At 49.3% G+C, this 20,262-nt stretch overlaps 13 non-coding genes across 13 annotated transcripts; all 13 read right to left on the reverse strand.

Moving 5' to 3' along the window:
• Positions 1-930: 930 nt before the first annotated feature.
• trnak-uuu (transfer RNA lysine (anticodon UUU)) lies at positions 931-1,003 on the reverse strand. Its single transcript has one exon. It is a non-coding gene; the product is annotated as a tRNA-Lys (tRNA).
• Positions 1,004-2,534: 1,531 nt separating this feature from the next.
• On the reverse strand, positions 2,535-2,607 carry trnak-uuu (transfer RNA lysine (anticodon UUU)). The gene has a single exon. It is a non-coding gene; the product is annotated as a tRNA-Lys (tRNA).
• A 1,531-nt stretch (positions 2,608-4,138) lies between these two features.
• trnak-uuu (transfer RNA lysine (anticodon UUU)) lies at positions 4,139-4,211 on the reverse strand. The gene has a single exon. It is a non-coding gene; the product is annotated as a tRNA-Lys (tRNA).
• Positions 4,212-5,742: 1,531 nt separating this feature from the next.
• Positions 5,743-5,815, reverse strand: trnak-uuu (transfer RNA lysine (anticodon UUU)). The gene has a single exon. It is a non-coding gene; the product is annotated as a tRNA-Lys (tRNA).
• A 1,531-nt stretch (positions 5,816-7,346) lies between these two features.
• trnak-uuu (transfer RNA lysine (anticodon UUU)) lies at positions 7,347-7,419 on the reverse strand. Its single transcript has one exon. It is a non-coding gene; the product is annotated as a tRNA-Lys (tRNA).
• A 1,531-nt stretch (positions 7,420-8,950) lies between these two features.
• trnak-uuu (transfer RNA lysine (anticodon UUU)) lies at positions 8,951-9,023 on the reverse strand. Its single transcript has one exon. It is a non-coding gene; the product is annotated as a tRNA-Lys (tRNA).
• Positions 9,024-10,554: 1,531 nt separating this feature from the next.
• trnak-uuu (transfer RNA lysine (anticodon UUU)) lies at positions 10,555-10,627 on the reverse strand. The gene has a single exon. It is a non-coding gene; the product is annotated as a tRNA-Lys (tRNA).
• Positions 10,628-12,158: 1,531 nt separating this feature from the next.
• On the reverse strand, positions 12,159-12,231 carry trnak-uuu (transfer RNA lysine (anticodon UUU)). Its single transcript has one exon. It is a non-coding gene; the product is annotated as a tRNA-Lys (tRNA).
• Positions 12,232-13,762: 1,531 nt separating this feature from the next.
• trnak-uuu (transfer RNA lysine (anticodon UUU)) lies at positions 13,763-13,835 on the reverse strand. Its single transcript has one exon. It is a non-coding gene; the product is annotated as a tRNA-Lys (tRNA).
• A 1,531-nt stretch (positions 13,836-15,366) lies between these two features.
• On the reverse strand, positions 15,367-15,439 carry trnak-uuu (transfer RNA lysine (anticodon UUU)). Its single transcript has one exon. It is a non-coding gene; the product is annotated as a tRNA-Lys (tRNA).
• A 1,531-nt stretch (positions 15,440-16,970) lies between these two features.
• Positions 16,971-17,043, reverse strand: trnak-uuu (transfer RNA lysine (anticodon UUU)). The gene has a single exon. It is a non-coding gene; the product is annotated as a tRNA-Lys (tRNA).
• A 1,531-nt stretch (positions 17,044-18,574) lies between these two features.
• Positions 18,575-18,647, reverse strand: trnak-uuu (transfer RNA lysine (anticodon UUU)). Its single transcript has one exon. It is a non-coding gene; the product is annotated as a tRNA-Lys (tRNA).
• A 1,531-nt stretch (positions 18,648-20,178) lies between these two features.
• On the reverse strand, positions 20,179-20,251 carry trnak-uuu (transfer RNA lysine (anticodon UUU)). The gene has a single exon. It is a non-coding gene; the product is annotated as a tRNA-Lys (tRNA).
• Positions 20,252-20,262: the final 11 nt, after the last annotated feature.

Below are 20,262 nucleotides of genomic sequence, written 5' to 3' on the forward strand. Positions count from 1 at the left end.
CAAGGAGTGAACTGGCCATTGGAGCATCAGATTAAAACACTGATGCGCTCCTCAGTGAGCTTCCCAGGCTACGCTCTTAGGTTTCTTTAGCGGCCAAAGCGTGTCAGAACCTCGGACGCTCATTTTCGACAGCTCCCTCTGATTAAGCGAATCCCCTGCTCATGCCACCTGGTCTTTGTCGCGTTCAAAAACGTCGCTGTTCATTGAACATGTAAAAGTATGATGTGAGCCAAAACAAAGCTGACTCTCGGTCTTGTCACGTCGCGTGTCTCGCGCCTAAGTTGAGCATCACTTGTCCACACTTTGCACTCACACTCCGAGGTGAGAACTGCCATACCGTATGATCTTGGAAATATCGCTGACTATATTGGGAAGGGGAGTCCAGTCAGGCTGTGCTTTTGTATTGAGCTTGTGCTCGTCCTCTGGCAAAGCTTGAGTTCAGATTTCAGAGCGATGCCAACTCTGTGCCTTGGTGGTACGGTCTGCGCCAGCTCCGCTCAGACCTCGTGGCGCAAAGGTAGCGCGTCTGACTCCATATCAGAAGGCTGTTTCTTGAAATCACGTCGAGGTGACGCACCAACAGAATGTTGTTGGGCTTTTTGCACTGTCTAATGCAGAGACGTTCAGATGCACTCCAATCTCTACGATAACCATCCAGGATATTATTTTTTCAAGCTCATGCTAAAAGCCAAGATGGCTCCGCTAAGAGCTCTTTCACCAATTCGGCTGGCTGAAGAAAATGCCTCGAGGCGCCGCTTAGAGAACACGCGTATCAGGCGGCTGGTTGTGGAATGGTGTGCTAGCTTCAGAAGGATGGTACCGCATCGCAGTACGATTTAAAGTTGGATCACAGAAGGCTCCCGACCTCTGGTTGTTTTCAAATGCATTTTCAACCAGGTTTCTGCGAGAAGATGAACCTGTCGAAATAAGCGCCCGAACAGGGACTTGAACCCTGGACCCTCAGATTAAAAGTCTGATGCTCTACCGACTGAGCTATTCGGGCTCCCGGGTCAGCCTTCGGGAAAGAATCGGTCGGGCCCGTGGGCGCACACGTCCAACTGTTTCCGCTGAGAAAATTTGTCCTCCGCACTGGATCAGAGACCTTCTTGCGCCCGTCATAAGCTTTTTCCTGTAACTGACTCATGAAATGAACAGCAGGGTGCTTGTCCCCTATTTTTCGTTCAACAGCACTATCCAACGACAACAAGGTGTCATCTTGTCTCTACTTCACTCAGTAAAAGCATCCCTCAGCAGCTTTTCCTCTTGATTGGCTGTCGGCTGGCAAAAATAATGTCAAAAAAGTGCTTGTTTAACCTGTCAAACCGTACAGTTCACTCAAAGAACGCTGAACCTTGTACCTATCTACTGAGCAGTGCAGGCTCTAAGGTGAGCACGGGACATGTGTTTTCTTTTACAACCTGAAGGATCTTGACCAGCGGCTCACTTGCACAATGCTACCAGCACGACTCTTCTTCATAGAGGTCTTGCCTTGGTTCCAGGAATGCCTTTCTTCTCCTGGTATTGGACTGGTTTGACACGCATCACCTGCTTGTCTTTTCGGGACAAGGAGACCAAACGACTAAAAAACAAGCCTATTCCTCTGACAAGGAGTGAACTGGCCATTGGAGCATCAGATTAAAACACTGATGCGCTCCTCAGTGAGCTTCCCAGGCTACGCTCTTAGGTTTCTTTAGCGGCCAAAGCGTGTCAGAACCTCGGACGCTCATTTTCGACAGCTCCCTCTGATTAAGCGAATCCCCTGCTCATGCCACCTGGTCTTTGTCGCGTTCAAAAACGTCGCTGTTCATTGAACATGTAAAAGTATGATGTGAGCCAAAACAAAGCTGACTCTCGGTCTTGTCACGTCGCGTGTCTCGCGCCTAAGTTGAGCATCACTTGTCCACACTTTGCACTCACACTCCGAGGTGAGAACTGCCATACCGTATGATCTTGGAAATATCGCTGACTATATTGGGAAGGGGAGTCCAGTCAGGCTGTGCTTTTGTATTGAGCTTGTGCTCGTCCTCTGGCAAAGCTTGAGTTCAGATTTCAGAGCGATGCCAACTCTGTGCCTTGGTGGTACGGTCTGCGCCAGCTCCGCTCAGACCTCGTGGCGCAAAGGTAGCGCGTCTGACTCCATATCAGAAGGCTGTTTCTTGAAATCACGTCGAGGTGATGCACCAACAGAATGTTGTTGGGCTTTTTGCACTGTCTAATGCAGAGACGTTCAGATGCACTCCAATCTCTACGATAACCATCCAGGATATTATTTTTTCAAGCTCATGCTAAAAGCCAAGATGGCTCCGCTAAGAGCTCTTTCACCAATTCGGCTGGCTGAAGAAAATGCCTCGAGGCGCCGCTTAGAGAACACGCGTATCAGGCGGCTGGTTGTGGAATGGTGTGCTAGCTTCAGAAGGATGGTACCGCATCGCAGTACGATTTAAAGTTGGATCACAGAAGGCTCCCGACCTCTGGTTGTTTTCAAATGCATTTTCAACCAGGTTTCTGCGAGAAGATGAACCTGTCGAAATAAGCGCCCGAACAGGGACTTGAACCCTGGACCCTCAGATTAAAAGTCTGATGCTCTACCGACTGAGCTATTCGGGCTCCCGGGTCAGCCTTCGGGAAAGAATCGGTCGGGCCCGTGGGCGCACACGTCCAACTGTTTCCGCTGAGAAAATTTGTCCTCCGCACTGGATCAGAGACCTTCTTGCGCCCGTCATAAGCTTTTTCCTGTAACTGACTCATGAAATGAACAGCAGGGTGCTTGTCCCCTATTTTTCGTTCAACAGCACTATCCAACGACAACAAGGTGTCATCTTGTCTCTACTTCACTCAGTAAAAGCATCCCTCAGCAGCTTTTCCTCTTGATTGGCTGTCGGCTGGCAAAAATAATGTCAAAAAAGTGCTTGTTTAACCTGTCAAACCGTACAGTTCACTCAAAGAACGCTGAACCTTGTACCTATCTACTGAGCAGTGCAGGCTCTAAGGTGAGCACGGGGCATGTGTTTTCTTTTACAACCTGAAGGATCTTGACCAGCGGCTCACTTGCACAATGCTACCAGCACGACTCTTCTTCATAGAGGTCTTGCCTTGGTTCCAGGAATGCCTTTCTTCTCCTGGTATTGGACTGGTTTGACACGCATCACCTGCTTGTCTTTTTGGGACAAGGAGACCAAACGACTAAAAAACAAGCCTATTCCTCTGACAAGGAGTGAACTGGCCATTGGAGCATCAGATTAAAACACTGATGCGCTCCTCAGTGAGCTTCCCAGGCTACGCTCTTAGGTTTCTTTAGCGGCCAAAGCGTGTCAGAACCTCGGACGCTCATTTTCGACAGCTCCCTCTGATTAAGCGAATCCCCTGCTCATGCCACCTGGTCTTTGTCGCGTTCAAAAACGTCGCTGTTCATTGAACATGTAAAAGTATGATGTGAGCCAAAACAAAGCTGACTCTCGGTCTTGTCACGTCGCGTGTCTCGCGCCTAAGTTGAGCATCACTTGTCCACACTTTGCACTCACACTCCGAGGTGAGAACTGCCATACCGTATGATCTTGGAAATATCGCTGACTATATTGGGAAGGGGAGTCCAGTCAGGCTGTGCTTTTGTATTGAGCTTGTGCTCGTCCTCTGGCAAAGCTTGAGTTCAGATTTCAGAGCGATGCCAACTCTGTGCCTTGGTGGTACGGTCTGCGCCAGCTCCGCTCAGACCTCGTGGCGCAAAGGTAGCGCGTCTGACTCCATATCAGAAGGCTGTTTCTTGAAATCACGTCGAGGTGACGCACCAACAGAATGTTGTTGGGCTTTTTGCACTGTCTAATGCAGAGACGTTCAGATGCACTCCAATCTCTACGATAACCATCCAGGATATTATTTTTTCAAGCTCATGCTAAAAGCCAAGATGGCTCCGCTAAGAGCTCTTTCACCAATTCGGCTGGCTGAAGAAAATGCCTCGAGGCGCCGCTTAGAGAACACGCGTATCAGGCGGCTGGTTGTGGAATGGTGTGCTAGCTTCAGAAGGATGGTACCGCATCGCAGTACGATTTAAAGTTGGATCACAGAAGGCTCCCGACCTCTGGTTGTTTTCAAATGCATTTTCAACCAGGTTTCTGCGAGAAGATGAACCTGTCGAAATAAGCGCCCGAACAGGGACTTGAACCCTGGACCCTCAGATTAAAAGTCTGATGCTCTACCGACTGAGCTATTCGGGCTCCCGGGTCAGCCTTCGGGAAAGAATCGGTCGGGCCCGTGGGCGCACACGTCCAACTGTTTCCGCTGAGAAAATTTGTCCTCCGCACTGGATCAGAGACCTTCTTGCGCCCGTCATAAGCTTTTTCCTGTAACTGACTCATGAAATGAACAGCAGGGTGCTTGTCCCCTATTTTTCGTTCAACAGCACTATCCAACGACAACAAGGTGTCATCTTGTCTCTACTTCACTCAGTAAAAGCATCCCTCAGCAGCTTTTCCTCTTGATTGGCTGTCGGCTGGCACAAATAATGTCAAAAAAGTGCTTGTTTAACCTGTCAAACCGTACAGTTCACTCAAAGAACGCTGAACCTTGTACCTATCTACTGAGCAGTGCAGGCTCTAAGGTGAGCACGGGACATGTGTTTTCTTTTACAACCTGAAGGATCTTGACCAGCGGCTCACTTGCACAATGCTACCAGCACGACTCTTCTTCATAGAGGTCTTGCCTTGGTTCCAGGAATGCCTTTCTTCTCCTGGTATTGGACTGGTTTGACACGCATCACCTGCTTGTCTTTTCGGGACAAGGAGACCAAACGACTAAAAAACAAGCCTATTCCTCTGACAAGGAGTGAACTGGCCATTGGAGCATCAGATTAAAACACTGATGCGCTCCTCAGTGAGCTTCCCAGGCTACGCTCTTAGGTTTCTTTAGCGGCCAAAGCGTGTCAGAACCTCGGACGCTCATTTTCGACAGCTCCCTCTGATTAAGCGAATCCCCTGCTCATGCCACCTGGTCTTTGTCGCGTTCAAAAACGTCGCTGTTCATTGAACATGTAAAAGTATGATGTGAGCCAAAACAAAGCTGACTCTCGGTCTTGTCACGTCGCGTGTCTCGCGCCTAAGTTGAGCATCACTTGTCCACACTTTGCACTCACACTCCGAGGTGAGAACTGCCATACCGTATGATCTTGGAAATATCGCTGACTATATTGGGAAGGGGAGTCCTGTCAGGCTATGCTTTTGTATTGAGCTTGAGCTCGTCCTCTGGCAAAGCTTGAGTTCAGATTTCAGAGCGATGCCAACTCTGTGCCTTGGTGGTACGGTCTGCGCCAGCTCCGCTCAGACCTCGTGGCGCAAAGGTAGCGCGTCTGACTCCATATCAGAAGGCTGTTTCTTGAAATCACGTCGAGGTGACGCACCAACAGAATGTTGTTGGGCTTTTTGCACTGTCTAATGCAGAGACGTTCAGATGCACTCCAATCTCTACGATAACCATCCAGGATATTATTTTTTCAAGCTCATGCTAAAAGCCAAGATGGCTCCGCTAAGAGCTCTTTCACCAATTCGGCTGGCTGAAGAAAATGCCTCGAGGCGCCGCTTAGAGAACACGCGTATCAGGCGGCTGGTTGTGGAATGGTGTGCTAGCTTCAGAAGGATGGTACCGCATCGCAGTACGATTTAAAGTTGGATCACAGAAGGCTCCCGACCTCTGGTTGTTTTCAAATGCATTTTCAACCAGGTTTCTGCGAGAAGATGAACCTGTCGAAATAAGCGCCCGAACAGGGACTTGAACCCTGGACCCTCAGATTAAAAGTCTGATGCTCTACCGACTGAGCTATTCGGGCTCCCGGGTCAGCCTTCGGGAAAGAATCGGTCGGGCCCGTGGGCGCACACGTCCAACTGTTTCCGCTGAGAAAATTTGTCCTCCGCACTGGATCAGAGACCTTCTTGCGCCCGTCATAAGCTTTTTCCTGTAACTGACTCATGAAATGAACAGCAGGGTGCTTGTCCCCTATTTTTCGTTCAACAGCACTATCCAACGACAACAAGGTGTCATCTTGTCTCTACTTCACTCAGTAAAAGCATCCCTCAGCAGCTTTTCCTCTTGATTGGCTGTCGGCTGGCACAAATAATGTCAAAAAAGTGCTTGTTTAACCTGTCAAACCGTACAGTTCACTCAAAGAACGCTGAACCTTGTACCTATCTACTGAGCAGTGCAGGCTCTAAGGTGAGCACGGGACATGTGTTTTCTTTTACAACCTGAAGGATCTTGACCAGCGGCTCACTTGCACAATGCTACCAGCACGACTCTTCTTCATAGAGGTCTTGCCTTGGTTCCAGGAATGCCTTTCTTCTCCTGGTATTGGACTGGTTTGACACGCATCACCTGCTTGTCTTTTCGGGACAAGGAGACCAAACGACTAAAAAACAAGCCTATTCCTCTGACAAGGAGTGAACTGGCCATTGGAGCATCAGATTAAAACACTGATGCGCTCCTCAGTGAGCTTCCCAGGCTACGCTCTTAGGTTTCTTTAGCGGCCAAAGCGTGTCAGAACCTCGGACGCTCATTTTCGACAGCTCCCTCTGATTAAGCGAATCCCCTGCTCATGCCACCTGGTCTTTGTCGCGTTCAAAAACGTCGCTGTTCATTGAACATGTAAAAGTATGATGTGAGCCAAAACAAAGCTGACTCTCGGTCTTGTCACGTCGCGTGTCTCGCGCCTAAGTTGAGCATCACTTGTCCACACTTTGCACTCACACTCCGAGGTGAGAACTGCCATACCGTATGATCTTGGAAATATCGCTGACTATATTGGGAAGGGGAGTCCAGTCAGGCTGTGCTTTTGTATTGAGCTTGTGCTCGTCCTCTGGCAAAGCTTGAGTTCAGATTTCAGAGCGATGCCAACTCTGTGCCTTGGTGGTACGGTCTGCGCCAGCTCCGCTCAGACCTCGTGGCGCAAAGGTAGCGCGTCTGACTCCATATCAGAAGGCTGTTTCTTGAAATCACGTCGAGGTGACGCACCAACAGAATGTTGTTGGGCTTTTTGCACTGTCTAATGCAGAGACGTTCAGATGCACTCCAATCTCTACGATAACCATCCAGGATATTATTTTTTCAAGCTCATGCTAAAAGCCAAGATGGCTCCGCTAAGAGCTCTTTCACCAATTCGGCTGGCTGAAGAAAATGCCTCGAGGCGCCGCTTAGAGAACACGCGTATCAGGCGGCTGGTTGTGGAATGGTGTGCTAGCTTCAGAAGGATGGTACCGCATCGCAGTACGATTTAAAGTTGGATCACAGAAGGCTCCCGACCTCTGGTTGTTTTCAAATGCATTTTCAACCAGGTTTCTGCGAGAAGATGAACCTGTCGAAATAAGCGCCCGAACAGGGACTTGAACCCTGGACCCTCAGATTAAAAGTCTGATGCTCTACCGACTGAGCTATTCGGGCTCCCGGGTCAGCCTTCGGGAAAGAATCGGTCGGGCCCGTGGGCGCACACGTCCAACTGTTTCCGCTGAGAAAATTTGTCCTCCGCACTGGATCAGAGACCTTCTTGCGCCCGTCATAAGCTTTTTCCTGTAACTGACTCATGAAATGAACAGCAGGGTGCTTGTCCCCTATTTTTCGTTCAACAGCACTATCCAACGACAACAAGGTGTCATCTTGTCTCTACTTCACTCAGTAAAAGCATCCCTCAGCAGCTTTTCCTCTTGATTGGCTGTCGGCTGGCACAAATAATGTCAAAAAAGTGCTTGTTTAACCTGTCAAACCGTACAGTTCACTCAAAGAACGCTGAACCTTGTACCTATCTACTGAGCAGTGCAGGCTCTAAGGTGAGCACGGGACATGTGTTTTCTTTTACAACCTGAAGGATCTTGACCAGCGGCTCACTTGCACAATGCTACCAGCACGACTCTTCTTCATAGAGGTCTTGCCTTGGTTCCAGGAATGCCTTTCTTCTCCTGGTATTGGACTGGTTTGACACGCATCACCTGCTTGTCTTTTCGGGACAAGGAGACCAAACGACTAAAAAACAAGCCTATTCCTCTGACAAGGAGTGAACTGGCCATTGGAGCATCAGATTAAAACACTGATGCGCTCCTCAGTGAGCTTCCCAGGCTACGCTCTTAGGTTTCTTTAGCGGCCAAAGCGTGTCAGAACCTCGGACGCTCATTTTCGACAGCTCCCTCTGATTAAGCGAATCCCCTGCTCATGCCACCTGGTCTTTGTCGCGTTCAAAAACGTCGCTGTTCATTGAACATGTAAAAGTATGATGTGAGCCAAAACAAAGCTGACTCTCGGTCTTGTCACGTCGCGTGTCTCGCGCCTAAGTTGAGCATCACTTGTCCACACTTTGCACTCACACTCCGAGGTGAGAACTGCCATACCGTATGATCTTGGAAATATCGCTGACTATATTGGGAAGGGGAGTCCAGTCAGGCTGTGCTTTTGTATTGAGCTTGTGCTCGTCCTCTGGCAAAGCTTGAGTTCAGATTTCAGAGCGATGCCAACTCTGTGCCTTGGTGGTACGGTCTGCGCCAGCTCCGCTCAGACCTCGTGGCGCAAAGGTAGCGCGTCTGACTCCATATCAGAAGGCTGTTTCTTGAAATCACGTCGAGGTGACGCACCAACAGAATGTTGTTGGGCTTTTTGCACTGTCTAATGCAGAGACGTTCAGATGCACTCCAATCTCTACGATAACCATCCAGGATATTATTTTTTCAAGCTCATGCTAAAAGCCAAGATGGCTCCGCTAAGAGCTCTTTCACCAATTCGGCTGGCTGAAGAAAATGCCTCGAGGCGCCGCTTAGAGAACACGCGTATCAGGCGGCTGGTTGTGGAATGGTGTGCTAGCTTCAGAAGGATGGTACCGCATCGCAGTACGATTTAAAGTTGGATCACAGAAGGCTCCCGACCTCTGGTTGTTTTCAAATGCATTTTCAACCAGGTTTCTGCGAGAAGATGAACCTGTCGAAATAAGCGCCCGAACAGGGACTTGAACCCTGGACCCTCAGATTAAAAGTCTGATGCTCTACCGACTGAGCTATTCGGGCTCCCGGGTCAGCCTTCGGGAAAGAATCGGTCGGGCCCGTGGGCGCACACGTCCAACTGTTTCCGCTGAGAAAATTTGTCCTCCGCACTGGATCAGAGACCTTCTTGCGCCCGTCATAAGCTTTTTCCTGTAACTGACTCATGAAATGAACAGCAGGGTGCTTGTCCCCTATTTTTCGTTCAACAGCACTATCCAACGACAACAAGGTGTCATCTTGTCTCTACTTCACTCAGTAAAAGCATCCCTCAGCAGCTTTTCCTCTTGATTGGCTGTCGGCTGGCAAAAATAATGTCAAAAAAGTGCTTGTTTAACCTGTCAAACCGTACAGTTCACTCAAAGAACGCTGAACCTTGTACCTATCTACTGAGCAGTGCAGGCTCTAAGGTGAGCACGGGACATGTGTTTTCTTTTACAACCTGAAGGATCTTGACCAGCGGCTCACTTGCACAATGCTACCAGCACGACTCTTCTTCATAGAGGTCTTGCCTTGGTTCCAGGAATGCCTTTCTTCTCCTGGTATTGGACTGGTTTGACACGCATCACCTGCTTGTCTTTTCGGGACAAGGAGACCAAACGACTAAAAAACATTCCTATTCCTCTGACAAGGAGTGAACTGGCCATTGGACCATCAGATTAAAACACTGATGCGCTCCTCAGTGAGCTTCCCAGGCTACGCTCTTAGGTTTCTTTAGCGGCCAAAGCGTGTCAGAACCTCGGACGCTCATTTTCGACAGCTCCCTCTGATTAAGCGAATCCCCTGCTCATGCCACCTGGTCTTTGTCGCGTTCAAAAACGTCGCTGTTCATTGAACATGTAAAAGTATGATGTGAGCCAAAACAAAGCTGACTCTCGGTCTTGTCACGTCGCGTGTCTCGCGCCTAAGTTGAGCATCACTTGTCCACACTTTGCACTCACACTCCGAGGTGAGAACTGCCATACCGTATGATCTTGGAAATATCGCTGACTATATTGGGAAGGGGAGTCCAGTCAGGCTGTGCTTTTGTATTGAGCTTGTGCTCGTCCTCTGGCAAAGCTTGAGTTCAGATTTCAGAGCGATGCCAACTCTGTGCCTTGGTGGTACGGTCTGCGCCAGCTCCGCTCAGACCTCGTGGCGCAAAGGTAGCGCGTCTGACTCCATATCAGAAGGCTGTTTCTTGAAATCACGTCGAGGTGACGCACCAACAGAATGTTGTTGGGCTTTTTGCACTGTCTAATGCAGAGACGTTCAGATGCACTCCAATCTCTACGATAACCATCCAGGATATTATTTTTTCAAGCTCATGCTAAAAGCCAAGATGGCTCCGCTAAGAGCTCTTTCACCAATTCGGCTGGCTGAAGAAAATGCCTCGAGGCGCCGCTTAGAGAACACGCGTATCAGGCGGCTGGTTGTGGAATGGTGTGCTAGCTTCAGAAGGATGGTACCGCATCGCAGTACGATTTAAAGTTGGATCACAGAAGGCTCCCGACCTCTGGTTGTTTTCAAATGCATTTTCAACCAGGTTTCTGCGAGAAGATGAACCTGTCGAAATAAGCGCCCGAACAGGGACTTGAACCCTGGACCCTCAGATTAAAAGTCTGATGCTCTACCGACTGAGCTATTCGGGCTCCCGGGTCAGCCTTCGGGAAAGAATCGGTCGGGCCCGTGGGCGCACACGTCCAACTGTTTCCGCTGAGAAAATTTGTCCTCCGCACTGGATCAGAGACCTTCTTGCGCCCGTCATAAGCTTTTTCCTGTAACTGACTCATGAAATGAACAGCAGGGTGCTTGTCCCCTATTTTTCGTTCAACAGCACTATCCAACGACAACAAGGTGTCATCTTGTCTCTACTTCACTCAGTAAAAGCATCCCTCAGCAGCTTTTCCTCTTGATTGGCTGTCGGCTGGCACAAATAATGTCAAAAAAGTGCTTGTTTAACCTGTCAAACCGTACAGTTCACTCAAAGAACGCTGAACCTTGTACCTATCTACTGAGCAGTGCAGGCTCTAAGGTGAGCACGGGACATGTGTTTTCTTTTACAACCTGAAGGATCTTGACCAGCGGCTCACTTGCACAATGCTACCAGCACGACTCTTCTTCATAGAGGTCTTGCCTTGGTTCCAGGAATGCCTTTCTTCTCCTGGTATTGGACTGGTTTGACACGCATCACCTGCTTGTCTTTTCGGGACAAGGAGACCAAACGACTAAAAAACAAGCCTATTCCTCTGACAAGGAGTGAACTGGCCATTGGAGCATCAGATTAAAACACTGATGCGCTCCTCAGTGAGCTTCCCAGGCTACGCTCTTAGGTTTCTTTAGCGGCCAAAGCGTGTCAGAACCTCGGACGCTCATTTTCGACAGCTCCCTCTGATTAAGCGAATCCCCTGCTCATGCCACCTGGTCTTTGTCGCGTTCAAAAACGTCGCTGTTCATTGAACATGTAAAAGTATGATGTGAGCCAAAACAAAGCTGACTCTCGGTCTTGTCACGTCGCGTGTCTCGCGCCTAAGTTGAGCATCACTTGTCCACACTTTGCACTCACACTCCGAGGTGAGAACTGCCATACCGTATGATCTTGGAAATATCGCTGACTATATTGGGAAGGGGAGTCCAGTCAGGCTGTGCTTTTGTATTGAGCTTGTGCTCGTCCTCTGGCAAAGCTTGAGTTCAGATTTCAGAGCGATGCCAACTCTGTGCCTTGGTGGTACGGTCTGCGCCAGCTCCGCTCAGACCTCGTGGCGCAAAGGTAGCGCGTCTGACTCCATATCAGAAGGCTGTTTCTTGAAATCACGTCGAGGTGACGCACCAACAGAATGTTGTTGGGCTTTTTGCACTGTCTAATGCAGAGACGTTCAGATGCACTCCAATCTCTACGATAACCATCCAGGATATTATTTTTTCAAGCTCATGCTAAAAGCCAAGATGGCTCCGCTAAGAGCTCTTTCACCAATTCGGCTGGCTGAAGAAAATGCCTCGAGGCGCCGCTTAGAGAACACGCGTATCAGGCGGCTGGTTGTGGAATGGTGTGCTAGCTTCAGAAGGATGGTACCGCATCGCAGTACGATTTAAAGTTGGATCACAGAAGGCTCCCGACCTCTGGTTGTTTTCAAATGCATTTTCAACCAGGTTTCTGCGAGAAGATGAACCTGTCGAAATAAGCGCCCGAACAGGGACTTGAACCCTGGACCCTCAGATTAAAAGTCTGATGCTCTACCGACTGAGCTATTCGGGCTCCCGGGTCAGCCTTCGGGAAAGAATCGGTCGGGCCCGTGGGCGCACACGTCCAACTGTTTCCGCTGAGAAAATTTGTCCTCCGCACTGGATCAGAGACCTTCTTGCGCCCGTCATAAGCTTTTTCCTGTAACTGACTCATGAAATGAACAGCAGGGTGCTTGTCCCCTATTTTTCGTTCAACAGCACTATCCAACGACAACAAGGTGTCATCTTGTCTCTACTTCACTCAGTAAAAGCATCCCTCAGCAGCTTTTCCTCTTGATTGGCTGTCGGCTGGCACAAATAATGTCAAAAAAGTGCTTGTTTAACCTGTCAAACCGTACAGTTCACTCAAAGAACGCTGAACCTTGTACCTATCTACTGAGCAGTGCAGGCTCTAAGGTGAGCACGGGACATGTGTTTTCTTTTACAACCTGAAGGATCTTGACCAGCGGCTCACTTGCACAATGCTACCAGCACGACTCTTCTTCATAGAGGTCTTGCCTTGGTTCCAGGAATGCCTTTCTTCTCCTGGTATTGGACTGGTTTGACACGCATCACCTGCTTGTCTTTTCGGGACAAGGAGACCAAACGACTAAAAAACAAGCCTATTCCTCTGACAAGGAGTGAACTGGCCATTGGAGCATCAGATTAAAACACTGATGCGCTCCTCAGTGAGCTTCCCAGGCTACGCTCTTAGGTTTCTTTAGCGGCCAAAGCGTGTCAGAACCTCGGACGCTCATTTTCGACAGCTCCCTCTGATTAAGCGAATCCCCTGCTCATGCCACCTGGTCTTTGTCGCGTTCAAAAACGTCGCTGTTCATTGAACATGTAAAAGTATGATGTGAGCCAAAACAAAGCTGACTCTCGGTCTTGTCACGTCGCGTGTCTCGCGCCTAAGTTGAGCATCACTTGTCCACACTTTGCACTCACACTCCGAGGTGAGAACTGCCATACCGTATGATCTTGGAAATATCGCTGACTATATTGGGAAGGGGAGTCCAGTCAGGCTGTGCTTTTGTATTGAGCTTGTGCTCGTCCTCTGGCAAAGCTTGAGTTCAGATTTCAGAGCGATGCCAACTCTGTGCCTTGGTGGTACGGTCTGCGCCAGCTCCGCTCAGACCTCGTGGCGCAAAGGTAGCGCGTCTGACTCCATATCAGAAGGCTGTTTCTTGAAATCACGTCGAGGTGACGCACCAACAGAATGTTGTTGGGCTTTTTGCACTGTCTAATGCAGAGACGTTCAGATGCACTCCAATCTCTACGATAACCATCCAGGATATTATTTTTTCAAGCTCATGCTAAAAGCCAAGATGGCTCCGCTAAGAGCTCTTTCACCAATTCGGCTGGCTGAAGAAAATGCCTCGAGGCGCCGCTTAGAGAACACGCGTATCAGGCGGCTGGTTGTGGAATGGTGTGCTAGCTTCAGAAGGATGGTACCGCATCGCAGTACGATTTAAAGTTGGATCACAGAAGGCTCCCGACCTCTGGTTGTTTTCAAATGCATTTTCAACCAGGTTTCTGCGAGAAGATGAACCTGTCGAAATAAGCGCCCGAACAGGGACTTGAACCCTGGACCCTCAGATTAAAAGTCTGATGCTCTACCGACTGAGCTATTCGGGCTCCCGGGTCAGCCTTCGGGAAAGAATCGGTCGGGCCCGTGGGCGCACACGTCCAACTGTTTCCGCTGAGAAAATTTGTCCTCCGCACTGGATCAGAGACCTTCTTGCGCCCGTCATAAGCTTTTTCCTGTAACTGACTCATGAAATGAACAGCAGGGTGCTTGTCCCCTATTTTTCGTTCAACAGCACTATCCAACGACAACAAGGTGTCATCTTGTCTCTACTTCACTCAGTAAAAGCATCCCTCAGCAGCTTTTCCTCTTGATTGGCTGTCGGCTGGCAAAAATAATGTCAAAAAAGTGCTTGTTTAACCTGTCAAACCGTACAGTTCACTCAAAGAACGCTGAACCTTGTACCTATCTACTGAGCAGTGCAGGCTCTAAGGTGAGCACGGGACATGTGTTTTCTTTTACAACCTGAAGGATCTTGACCAGCGGCTCACTTGCACAATGCTACCAGCACGACTCTTCTTCATAGAGGTCTTGCCTTGGTTCCAGGAATGCCTTTCTTCTCCTGGTATTGGACTGGTTTGACACGCATCACCTGCTTGTCTTTTCGGGACAAGGAGACCAAACGACTAAAAAACAAGCCTATTCCTCTGACAAGGAGTGAACTGGCCATTGGAGCATCAGATTAAAACACTGATGCGCTCCTCAGTGAGCTTCCCAGGCTACGCTCTTAGGTTTCTTTAGCGGCCAAAGCGTGTCAGAACCTCGGACGCTCATTTTCGACAGCTCCCTCTGATTAAGCGAATCCCCTGCTCATGCCACCTGGTCTTTGTCGCGTTCAAAAACGTCGCTGTTCATTGAACATGTAAAAGTATGATGTGAGCCAAAACAAAGCTGACTCTCGGTCTTGTCACGTCGCGTGTCTCGCGCCTAAGTTGAGCATCACTTGTCCACACTTTGCACTCACACTCCGAGGTGAGAACTGCCATACCGTATGATCTTGGAAATATCGCTGACTATATTGGGAAGGGGAGTCCTGTCAGGCTGTGCTTTTGTATTGAGCTTGAGCTCGTCCTCTGGCAAAGCTTGAGTTCAGATTTCAGAGCGATGCCAACTCTGGCCCTTGGTGGTACGGTCTGCGCCAGCTCCGCTCAGACCTCGTGGCGCAAAGGTAGCGCGTCTGACTCCATATCAGAAGGCTGTTTCTTGAAATCACGTCGAGGTGACGCACCAACAGAATGTTGTTGGGCTTTTTGCACTGTCTAATGCAGAGACGTTCAGATGCACTCCAATCTCTACGATAACCATCCAGGATATTATTTTTTCAAGCTCATGCTAAAAGCCAAGATGGCTCCGCTAAGAGCTCTTTCACCAATTCGGCTGGCTGAAGAAAATGCCTCGAGGCGCCGCTTAGAGAACACGCGTATCAGGCGGCTGGTTGTGGAATGGTGTGCTAGCTTCAGAAGGATGGTACCGCATCGCAGTACGATTTAAAGTTGGATCACAGAAGGCTCCCGACCTCTGGTTGTTTTCAAATGCATTTTCAACCAGGTTTCTGCGAGAAGATGAACCTGTCGAAATAAGCGCCCGAACAGGGACTTGAACCCTGGACCCTCAGATTAAAAGTCTGATGCTCTACCGACTGAGCTATTCGGGCTCCCGGGTCAGCCTTCGGGAAAGAATCGGTCGGGCCCGTGGGCGCACACGTCCAACTGTTTCCGCTGAGAAAATTTGTCCTCCGCACTGGATCAGAGACCTTCTTGCGCCCGTCATAAGCTTTTTCCTGTAACTGACTCATGAAATGAACAGCAGGGTGCTTGTCCCCTATTTTTCGTTCAACAGCACTATCCAACGACAACAAGGTGTCATCTTGTCTCTACTTCACTCAGTAAAAGCATCCCTCAGCAGCTTTTCCTCTTGATTGGCTGTCGGCTGGCAAAAATAATGTCAAAAAAGTGCTTGTTTAACCTGTCAAACCGTACAGTTCACTCAAAGAACGCTGAACCTTGTACCTATCTACTGAGCAGTGCAGGCTCTAAGGTGAGCACGGGACATGTGTTTTCTTTTACAACCTGAAGGATCTTGACCAGCGGCTCACTTGCACAATGCTACCAGCACGACTCTTCTTCATAGAGGTCTTGCCTTGGTTCCAGGAATGCCTTTCTTCTCCTGGTATTGGACTGGTTTGACACGCATCACCTGCTTGTCTTTTCGGGACAAGGAGACCAAACGACTAAAAAACAAGCCTATTCCTCTGACAAGGAGTGAACTGGCCATTGGAGCATCAGATTAAAACACTGATGCGCTCCTCAGTGAGCTTCCCAGGCTACGCTCTTAGGTTTCTTTAGCGGCCAAAGCGTGTCAGAACCTCGGACGCTCATTTTCGACAGCTCCCTCTGATTAAGCGAATCCCCTGCTCATGCCACCTGGTCTTTGTCGCGTTCAAAAACGTCGCTGTTCATTGAACATGTAAAAGTATGATGTGAGCCAAAACAAAGCTGACTCTCGGTCTTGTCACGTCGCGTGTCTCGCGCCTAAGTTGAGCATCACTTGTCCACACTTTGCACTCACACTCCGAGGTGAGAACTGCCATACCGTATGATCTTGGAAATATCGCTGACTATATTGGGAAGGGGAGTCCAGTCAGGCTGTGCTTTTGTATTGAGCTTGTGCTCGTCCTCTGGCAAAGCTTGAGTTCAGATTTCAGAGCGATGCCAACTCTGTGCCTTGGTGGTACGGTCTGCGCCAGCTCCGCTCAGACCTCGTGGCGCAAAGGTAGCGCGTCTGACTCCATATCAGAAGGCTGTTTCTTGAAATCACGTCGAGGTGACGCACCAACAGAATGTTGTTGGGCTTTTTGCACTGTCTAATGCAGAGACGTTCAGATGCACTCCAATCTCTACGATAACCATCCAGGATATTATTTTTTCAAGCTCATGCTAAAAGCCAAGATGGCTCCGCTAAGAGCTCTTTCACCAATTCGGCTGGCTGAAGAAAATGCCTCGAGGCGCCGCTTAGAGAACACGCGTATCAGGCGGCTGGTTGTGGAATGGTGTGCTAGCTTCAGAAGGATGGTACCGCATCGCAGTACGATTTAAAGTTGGATCACAGAAGGCTCCCGACCTCTGGTTGTTTTCAAATGCATTTTCAACCAGGTTTCTGCGAGAAGATGAACCTGTCGAAATAAGCGCCCGAACAGGGACTTGAACCCTGGACCCTCAGATTAAAAGTCTGATGCTCTACCGACTGAGCTATTCGGGCTCCCGGGTCAGCCTTCGGGAAAGAATCGGTCGGGCCCGTGGGCGCACACGTCCAACTGTTTCCGCTGAGAAAATTTGTCCTCCGCACTGGATCAGAGACCTTCTTGCGCCCGTCATAAGCTTTTTCCTGTAACTGACTCATGAAATGAACAGCAGGGTGCTTGTCCCCTATTTTTCGTTCAACAGCACTATCCAACGACAACAAGGTGTCATCTTGTCTCTACTTCACTCAGTAAAAGCATCCCTCAGCAGCTTTTCCTCTTGATTGGCTGTCGGCTGGCAAAAATAATGTCAAAAAAGTGCTTGTTTAACCTGTCAAACCGTACAGTTCACTCAAAGAACGCTGAACCTTGTACCTATCTACTGAGCAGTGCAGGCTCTAAGGTGAGCACGGGACATGTGTTTTCTTTTACAACCTGAAGGATCTTGACCAGCGGCTCACTTGCACAATGCTACCAGCACGACTCTTCTTCATAGAGGTCTTGCCTTGGTTCCAGGAATGCCTTTCTTCTCCTGGTATTGGACTGGTTTGACACGCATCACCTGCTTGTCTTTTCGGGACAAGGAGACCAAACGACTAAAAAACAAGCCTATTCCTCTGACAAGGAGTGAACTGGCCATTGGAGCATCAGATTAAAACACTGATGCGCTCCTCAGTGAGCTTCCCAGGCTACGCTCTTAGGTTTCTTTAGCGGCCAAAGCGTGTCAGAACCTCGGACGCTCATTTTCGACAGCTCCCTCTGATTAAGCGAATCCCCTGCTCATGCCACCTGGTCTTTGTCGCGTTCAAAAACGTCGCTGTTCATTGAACATGTAAAAGTATGATGTGAGCCAAAACAAAGCTGACTCTCGGTCTTGTCACGTCGCGTGTCTCGCGCCTAAGTTGAGCATCACTTGTCCACACTTTGCACTCACACTCCGAGGTGAGAACTGCCATACCGTATGATCTTGGAAATATCGCTGACTATATTGGGAAGGGGAGTCCTGTCAGGCTGTGCTTTTGTATTGAGCTTGAGCTCGTCCTCTGGCAAAGCTTGAGTTCAGATTTCAGAGCGATGCCAACTCTGGCCCTTGGTGGTACGGTCTGCGCCAGCTCCGCTCAGACCTCGTGGCGCAAAGGTAGCGCGTCTGACTCCATATCAGAAGGCTGTTTCTTGAAATCACGTCGAGGTGACGCACCAACAGAATGTTGTTGGGCTTTTTGCACTGTCTAATGCAGAGACGTTCAGATGCACTCCAATCTCTACGATAACCATCCAGGATATTATTTTTTCAAGCTCATGCTAAAAGCCAAGATGGCTCCGCTAAGAGCTCTTTCACCAATTCGGCTGGCTGAAGAAAATGCCTCGAGGCGCCGCTTAGAGAACACGCGTATCAGGCGGCTGGTTGTGGAATGGTGTGCTAGCTTCAGAAGGATGGTACCGCATCGCAGTACGATTTAAAGTTGGATCACAGAAGGCTCCCGACCTCTGGTTGTTTTCAAATGCATTTTCAACCAGGTTTCTGCGAGAAGATGAACCTGTCGAAATAAGCGCCCGAACAGGGACTTGAACCCTGGACCCTCAGATTAAAAGTCTGATGCTCTACCGACTGAGCTATTCGGGCTCCCGGGTCAGCCTTCGGGAAAGAATCGGTCGGGCCCGTGGGCGCACACGTCCAACTGTTTCCGCTGAGAAAATTTGTCCTCCGCACTGGATCAGAGACCTTCTTGCGCCCGTCATAAGCTTTTTCCTGTAACTGACTCATGAAATGAACAGCAGGGTGCTTGTCCCCTATTTTTCGTTCAACAGCACTATCCAACGACAACAAGGTGTCATCTTGTCTCTACTTCACTCAGTAAAAGCATCCCTCAGCAGCTTTTCCTCTTGATTGGCTGTCGGCTGGCACAAATAATGTCAAAAAAGTGCTTGTTTAACCTGTCAAACCGTACAGTTCACTCAAAGAACGCTGAACCTTGTACCTATCTACTGAGCAGTGCAGGCTCTAAGGTGAGCACGGGACATGTGTTTTCTTTTACAACCTGAAGGATCTTGACCAGCGGCTCACTTGCACAATGCTACCAGCACGACTCTTCTTCATAGAGGTCTTGCCTTGGTTCCAGGAATGCCTTTCTTCTCCTGGTATTGGACTGGTTTGACACGCATCACCTGCTTGTCTTTTCGGGACAAGGAGACCAAACGACTAAAAAACAAGCCTATTCCTCTGACAAGGAGTGAACTGGCCATTGGAGCATCAGATTAAAACACTGATGCGCTCCTCAGTGAGCTTCCCAGGCTACGCTCTTAGGTTTCTTTAGCGGCCAAAGCGTGTCAGAACCTCGGACGCTCATTTTCGACAGCTCCCTCTGATTAAGCGAATCCCCTGCTCATGCCACCTGGTCTTTGTCGCGTTCAAAAACGTCGCTGTTCATTGAACATGTAAAAGTATGATGTGAGCCAAAACAAAGCTGACTCTCGGTCTTGTCACGTCGCGTGTCTCGCGCCTAAGTTGAGCATCACTTGTCCACACTTTGCACTCACACTCCGAGGTGAGAACTGCCATACCGTATGATCTTGGAAATATCGCTGACTATATTGGGAAGGGGAGTCCAGTCAGGCTGTGCTTTTGTATTGAGCTTGTGCTCGTCCTCTGGCAAAGCTTGAGTTCAGATTTCAGAGCGATGCCAACTCTGTGCCTTGGTGGTACGGTCTGCGCCAGCTCCGCTCAGACCTCGTGGCGCAAAGGTAGCGCGTCTGACTCCATATCAGAAGGCTGTTTCTTGAAATCACGTCGAGGTGACGCACCAACAGAATGTTGTTGGGCTTTTTGCACTGTCTAATGCAGAGACGTTCAGATGCACTCCAATCTCTACGATAACCATCCAGGATATTATTTTTTCAAGCTCATGCTAAAAGCCAAGATGGCTCCGCTAAGAGCTCTTTCACCAATTCGGCTGGCTGAAGAAAATGCCTCGAGGCGCCGCTTAGAGAACACGCGTATCAGGCGGCTGGTTGTGGAATGGTGTGCTAGCTTCAGAAGGATGGTACCGCATCGCAGTACGATTTAAAGTTGGATCACAGAAGGCTCCCGACCTCTGGTTGTTTTCAAATGCATTTTCAACCAGGTTTCTGCGAGAAGATGAACCTGTCGAAATAAGCGCCCGAACAGGGACTTGAACCCTGGACCCTCAGATTAAAAGTCTGATGCTCTACCGACTGAGCTATTCAGGCTCCCGGGTCAG

Source organism: Neoarius graeffei, chromosome 3 (assembly GCF_027579695.1).
Source record: "Neoarius graeffei isolate fNeoGra1 chromosome 3, fNeoGra1.pri, whole genome shotgun sequence".
In the NCBI taxonomy this organism is placed as follows: domain Eukaryota; kingdom Metazoa; phylum Chordata; class Actinopteri; order Siluriformes; family Ariidae; genus Neoarius; species Neoarius graeffei.